Source organism: Aulostomus chinensis, chromosome 24, assembly GCF_037954235.1.
Source record: "Aulostomus chinensis isolate RoL2024-O1b breed Wild chromosome 24, RoL_Achi_v1.0, whole genome shotgun sequence".
In the NCBI taxonomy this organism is placed as follows: domain Eukaryota; kingdom Metazoa; phylum Chordata; class Actinopteri; order Syngnathiformes; family Aulostomidae; genus Aulostomus; species Aulostomus chinensis.
Window position 1 is genome coordinate 15714965 of NC_141343.1, and position 7214 is coordinate 15722178.

The window sequence follows — 7214 nt, forward strand, 5'->3', positions numbered from 1 at the left end:
CCATGGAATTTATTTGACGATGGGTTTTCCAAGCGTTTACATAATTGAACAGTGACAGATGCAGGCGGGAATGTGCACAGTCAGTGAGACTCTCGCTGTCCAATTCTGTTACCCATCTCAGCAGTGGCGTTGTCATGATGTCAAACACAACTTGCATGGAAATTCATCAAACCTTTGCAATTCCATCCATTTTTTATACTGCTTATCCATGAAGGGTTGCGCGGGGGGGGGGGTGGAGCCTATCCCCGCTGACATTGCGTGAGAGGCGGAGTTCACCCTGGACGGGTCGCCAGTCCATTGCAGGGCCATTAGGAGGAATTCTGGGTTCAGTATCTTGCTCAAGGACACTTGGACATGGTCACCTGGGGGAAGTGAGGCTCGAGCCAGCGACCCTTCGGTGGCTAGACGGCCGCTCTACCTCAGAGCCACGCTGCTCCAACTTTGCAGATTTGTTTCTTTAAAGGTAACAATCACAGTTATCAGTTCTTAGGTGTCAAAGTATACGGCTGTACCTCAGCCAACCACCACCACACTCTAACGTACGGTCGAAAGGATTTTTTAAGAGCGTCTGTACTTAAGCATTTAAAAATTGTGATGAAAAACTGGCACTTCTGACCCACTACCATCCTTTGTGGTTAGCTAACTAGCATGGATGTCAGGTCCCCAAATGCTGCGAAGGGGACAGAAGGATCTCCATCTTTGTGTCTGACTCTGTGGAGGATGGACTATGGGCTAATTTCCCAAAAGTTGTTCCTTTAAAGACTCAACGTTAGCCGTCTTCCACTGATAAACACAGCATGAACTACCAGGAGCTCCTACATTTGCAATGCAAAATTATACGCTGCAGAATAATAGAAGCTATGAGGTAGAAGTGAGAATTTGGTGCCTTGTGTGGGCCAGAAGTGGGCCAAATGGAATAAGCCAGGCTTGATTCAGGTCAGATGCGGGTCAGGAGGTGGAGTTTAGGCAGCTCGTCCAAATGTGCATGTCTACAGCTGAAGATGTGGTACAATTTGTAGCCAAATAGTCACTTCTTTACTTTCTGCCTTTGAAATAAACCTCCAATCTGTTGATGCTGATTCATTGTAGTTCTTGTCAAATGGTGTTGGGCTCTAATGCCTCATTTCCAACAAGTGCATGGAGTCCATAACTTCCTGTTATACACAGCCCCCATAAGACAACAGAATCATCAGGAGTTGGAAGCTAATTTTTTTGTTTCTGACACCTACAAGTGTGACATATTCACAAGGAGATAAAAAAAGAGTTGTTTCCTTCACTTTTGACCATTTCCAATATAAGCAAATACTAAGGATCAGTAGTCAAGGGGCTTCGCAGTTTGTTTCCGCGCATGGGTGTCTGTTGTGTATTTTTATGTTTTACACGTCGTATCCACGACATCCCAAACAAAGGAGAACTGGGACTTTTCCAACCTCATACTAGAAAAAGTACTCAGATGCACAGAGACATCGTTAAGGAGAATCCAAAAATGGCGGCACCCTCAGAGTAACATATCATCAACGGTAAAACAACTCGAACTCATTTTAAAAGTATTGAGTATTTGCATTGTAATAACGCTTATGAAGGTGGTAAATCCCACTAAGCATGGATATTGATGGCGAACTGGTCAAATACCGTGTCCTGTCCCTACTCACAGTATCGACATAAGTTATTTGGGAAAAAAACATTAAAGAAGGAAATTTCGATAAATGTCATATTTGGTTAATTTTATAAATCATTTATAGATGTAGCTGGAAAGGAACATGTTAGCGTTATACATAAAATTGGCAAGGAGGCTGTACTTGTTGTCTTAACGTCATATCACTTGCCATTTAAAAAAAAAATCTTAGCAAAGGTCCGCCATGTTTTTTTTGTTTGTTTTGTTTTTAACCTGAAGCCCTCGCGACGCTTTGAGGGCGGAAGTCGGAATTTTCAAACGGGAAGTTCCCACTTCCGACTTGTCTTGAATGGAACGTCATGTTGTCCGGTGTTCGGCACCTGTCCGTGTGGAACATGAAATACGTCATCGGCTTCTCCTGGGACAGAAAAAACTCGTGAGTTCGTTAGCACGTTTAGCTAGCATCGGATACACCTAGCTTGTTTACCTAGCTGTATCCCAACTACGCAGCGAAATCTCCATTAAAAAAATTTTTTTTCAATGTACCCGCAAGTACAGGGATAGGAGGAGCTTTGTGAAGACTTGGGAGTCCACGGCGGTTTCATGGGAATGTCAAGGAATTCCAGTGTGTTCATTGCCGGGTTCCAGTGGTACGTGACCAGAAGCAGCACCCGACCAAGTTTGTCCAGCGGAGATTACTAGACCGTTTCATCCTCTGCCAAAAGTACCGGGTCAAAGCCTCGTTTCACCGTGAAACATCTACTTTATTACAGGCCACCGGCAGGAAAACGGTGCATCTGCAGCAAGTTCGGGGAGGATCCGCGATGTGAACCACCGATCCGCGAGTGGAGGACATGAAGTAAGTTTCCGTCTGCGGGGGCTCATTAAAATGCACAAAGCCAATTTTAATCCTCACATTTCCCTTGTGCAAGTGAACCGTTCCCGGAGGCCATATAAGACATTTAAAACCACCCATAATTAATTCGATGAATGCAAAACAAACCCTTTTTGAATTTTATTTTGGACACCCGAGGAAGGGGTCTCGTATTTGTCCCCGGCCCCTACTTTGGAGAAGCAAAGCTCCAGCAGATGTTCATAATCGCCCGCTGGCGATGCGAGCTTGTGCCGCTGCAGTGCTCCTGTCAGACTTGGGACCGAAGCCAAACAAGTGTCGGGGGGTAGCGTTGCGCTAAAACGCCGCCAGGACCGCACCTCGGATGCGGGTTTTAAGGATGTGTAGGAGTATTACAGAGCCAGGTTTGCGTGAAATGTCTCGGCTAATTCAATAAGACGTGGAGAGAGACAGAGACAGAGAGGGAGCGCTCGGTGCAGTCAGTGCGCACTGGAATGGACTTGAACACTCACCTCGCTCATCTCGGAAACACAGGAGTTCTGCAGCACAAGTGGACTTGAGTCTTCTGCCTCCGTCTAAGAGGTCTGCAGCGCGCCTTCACAGGACTGCAGGGAAAAGATGGAACTGTCTGGTAGCCGGTGGGGAGAGATGCTCCGGGAGTCAGCGCGGCTGCAGCAGGCTGAGAGGAGAAGAGGCGCTCCGGTCCTCCGGTACGGATAATTGAAGGAAGCGTCAGTGCTCGTATCAGCGAGGTTTATGGGCAACAGGATCTCTCTCGCTCTCTCTCTCTCGCTCGCTCTCTCGCTCGCTCTCTCTCTCGCTCTCTGTCTCGCCCACTCAGTCTCAACCAGTCACCAGGGAGCATCAGACTATTGCCCTGGTACAGAGATGTGGGCTAATAGTACATCAGAAGGAGGACAACCCTGGAGCATTAACTCTCAAGTGTCAATCAGCATTTGACAGGCTATATTTGTGTATTTATTTCCCTCAGTGAGAGTTTCAAATCCCACAAGTCCTCCAACCCTGTGATACGGCCGATGTTTAGGAACGATAACGTTCTGCCGGGTCTAGAAAAGATCCTGGTTTGACTTAGATGATGCTCGTCAGTACGGTATCCTAGCATCCCATCACAACACAGCAGGTCCTCCACCTCTGTATACGGGGTTTTCCTTGCTTTTGTAGACATTTCTTGCATTTGTATGGTCCTACCTACCACAGCCACCAATGATGGCTTCTATCCACCGCTTGTGTTGACCGCATATCTTCTCTCGCCAATATTTGGTGTGTAAACTCACAAAGACGAGTGTGTGCTTCCTCGTTCCTCTTGCTGAGGGGGTTTCTTGTGGAGAGAGAGTTAAGTTTGGGCTTCTCTTCACTGTTTCTGGACCCTTATTCCTTTTCCGCAATCGAACATTAAACTTTTCACAATCAACAAATAATTTGAGTGCAAAAGTATCAACACGGACCCAAAAACATATTTAGCTGGAAGTTACATGAATTTCTGATTAAGAATTTATTAATGTGAATTCAACACTTGCACATTTATATTCCCAAATCTTGAAATTTAATTTGAAAATCCAAAACTTAAAATCTGTTTCTGAGATGCAGACCAGCCAAGGATCTTTCAGAGTGGGTCCTGTACTCTAGACTCAGTTTAATCTGAAAGGAAAAGTTGTTGGGTTCCCATTTGTAGGCGGATTATTTTGTTCCCAACAAAACTTCTTTTAAATTGATGTTTCCACCTTTGCTCTCTTCTCAGTTTTTAGATTACAAACTTAACTAAATATATAAAACTAACCAAACTTAAAACTAAAACAAGTTCCCTCCCTCCATCTTCCCCCTCTTCTCCTGTTGAGGGTGGTGGGGGTGGAGCCTATCCCAGCAGCCTTCCCCCTGGACAGGTCACCAGTCCATGGCAGGGCCAACACATAGAGACAGACAACCATTGGCTCTCCCAGCCACGCCTACGGTCAATTTAGAGTCTGGATTAACCTGGTCCCTCTTGATGTCTTTGGACTGTGGGAGGAAGCTGGAGTACCAGAGAGAACCCAGCAGGAACAGGGAGAACATGGAGACTCACCCAGAAAGACCCCGTGCTGCAGCCGGGGCTCCACCCACAACCTTCTTGTTGGGGGCCACAGGGAGGACCACTGCTCCACCCACAACCTTCTTGCTGGGGGCCACGGTGAGGACCACTGCTCCACCGTGACAGCCTAAAACAAGTTTCATTTGTCAAATCTAAATACTCAAACGAAGAGTATCCAGCAGAAGGAATTCATCTTAAATGATAGCTTTACACAAATATTAGTCAGAAGGTTTTGTCTTTTTGTCAAGCCAGAACAGAACAATGGTTTTTGAGAGGAACATTGAGTGCGTTTGTGTGCTCAGGTTGGGTCGTTCGTCTTGAGAGGAACGACCGAATCAAGCTAACCTTGTTTTTTTCAGATGTAACATTTTGTTCACCGGTGCAAAAATAACTTGATTTGCGGTTAAAATGTAAAGCATTGAGTGGTTGATTCAACTTTCTCATAAGTGATGCCACCGGAGGGCGGCATTGCGTCAAATATCAAACCAGATACCTTCTTCCCCTGGTGAAGTTTGTCAAGGCTGCAGTAAATCTCTCCAGGTACAAATACATCCAAATTAGACCTAGAGGATACTGGCGTCATCCTCCCAACTCACAACTGCCTGGTGGGTACAGCTTCAGGGTTCCTGAGGAGAACCGCTAAACTTAAACCCAGTGTTCCTTTCTCTGAAACCTCTGTTATTTATAGCAAACTGTTAAAGTGCTAAATGTTTCTGCAGAGGTGTGAATCATGTCTGGTATGGAGCAGGGAGGAATTTTCTGTTGTACCCATGAGGGCCATTATCTCATTATCCATCAATGCTGAGGTGACATCAAGTTTCAGGACGGAGCCTAAAAAAGCACAGCATCCTCCCATCTAACTGATGTCCTCAGACGTTTGCAGTCCTCTCACCACCGTTCTGAAACAGAAGCCCAGCTTGGGCGGGCGAGGTCACGTACGGAGCACAATTCCGTCAACGATGGTGGAGAGCTTGGGTCATGGCAGTGCTTTATTTGGGTCGTACTGTTTGGTGCTACGGTTGAAAATAAAGCAGGAGGCACCTCTGATTTCAACATCTGTCTTTAGGACTTTATTATTGACTGTAGAATATCTCAGCGCCCTCCGTCCGTATGTACTTGGTTGTGGTTTACTCGTAGTTTTGGAGACTTTCTTGTCAGACAGTATTTGGGGAATATTGGTTCCTAAAATGGTGGACAATGTCCTGGAGGAAGCAGGGGTAGCTGTCGTACACATACAGTGAAGGTCTATGTTGTAGCAGTCAAACAGCAGGTGCAAACATTCATCAGGTTCTGAGGCATTTTCATGAAGTTCCATCTGTTTGACCACTGGTTAATTTACTTCCAAAGAAATCCAAAATGCTGGACGTGAGCGGGTTCATTTTGGAGGTCTGTGCTTTCGCGTGGAGCTGAGCTGCTTTCACATCTCCGGCAGGAGCCACAATGATTAAGTCACCTATGAGTCAGACCTCCAGGCTCTTCGTACTGTACAACTACAATCCTAGTCTGTTAGAAGCTGTTACCGACGCCCCTGGCCCATGCAACGCCAAACACTTCCCTCCACTGGGGGGGGGCCTTCCTCAAGGTTCCCTGAAACATCGTCCTCTAAATTCAAATGATCGGAGTCCCTCTCAAAAGGAAGTTTTCACATTGGTAAATCATTCTTTGTAGCAAATCTGTTGGAGAAGCAAGGGTCAGGGTGGAGAAGGGTTTCATTTCTCGCCATTTCTCACCAACCATTCCACCCATGGCCACAAGAGGGCTCTCTCCTCTATCTCTCCAGCCTGCACATCTGCATTTTGCTGAGCAGCTCCTCTTATTGACACATTTGTCAGAACCGTGCATTCAAGTATCCACAGCATTTCCTTCTAGAAAGCCACAAGTCACTAAGAATAGATAAAAAAGAGACACAGCATTGTTTTATTTGTGTTTATTAATTTCTAATGTGTTTTATTTTTATTTTTTTATCTGTCCACAAAGTCATATTAGTCACTACTATGTTAGATCAGTTTTCCCTCACTGCAATGGCAGTCAACTACACAAGAGCCCAAACCCAGCATGGCCCCCTCACCTCACCAAGATTTCTCTCTTCACCCTCGACACAATCGCAGGTACCATACGTAAAGTATATCGTGGTGCTTTTGGCAATAGGATCTGATCACAATCAGGAGATAAGGTGCAGTTTTTACCTACATTTAAACAATTACTATGTGCAATTTAGGAAGAGGTATATTTTGTTTTCGTGGAGAATTTTTTTCTTCTTAACCCAGGATGTCGGCATAGAACAATGAAAGAGACACAAATCTGTACTTGTTATGTTGGAAACTGTGCACATACATGTGCCATCAACGCCCACCATGTTACTGAACTGTCTCCATTCACAGTAAGGAGTAAAACGTCTGGTACAAAACACAACATGAAGTCTGTCCTTAAATGAAGGCTAAATCAGATTCGTCTGAACAGAAAAGTCCTGCAGGGTTCCAATGTGGGCAAGTATGGACTCGGTCCTGTCTACAAATTTGAGTCTGTCACGTCTTCATGTAAAGTGCAAACAACGTAGCTTCAGTATGCAACACTTGGGATCTCACATCAAGGATCAACCACACGGAGCTTTAGCAGGCACCTGCGTCCCAGTGGTGATGTGAGAGCTCACGTGAAGGTGA

At 45.6% G+C, this 7214-nt stretch overlaps 1 long non-coding RNA gene across 2 annotated transcripts in view; it reads left to right on the plus strand.

The window, feature by feature from the left end:
- Positions 1-1867: 1867 nt before the first annotated feature.
- Positions 1868-7214, plus strand: part of LOC147238896 (uncharacterized) — a 40518-nt gene continuing 35171 nt past the window's right edge. The window contains exons 1-3 of one of the 2 annotated variants that reach the window (XR_015111761.1): positions 1868-2051; positions 2169-2265; positions 2389-2474. This is a non-coding gene — a long non-coding RNA (uncharacterized LOC147238896). The remainder of the gene's footprint in view (positions 2052-2168; positions 2266-2388; positions 2475-7214) is intronic. The other variant, XR_015111762.1, reaches the window with a different exon arrangement.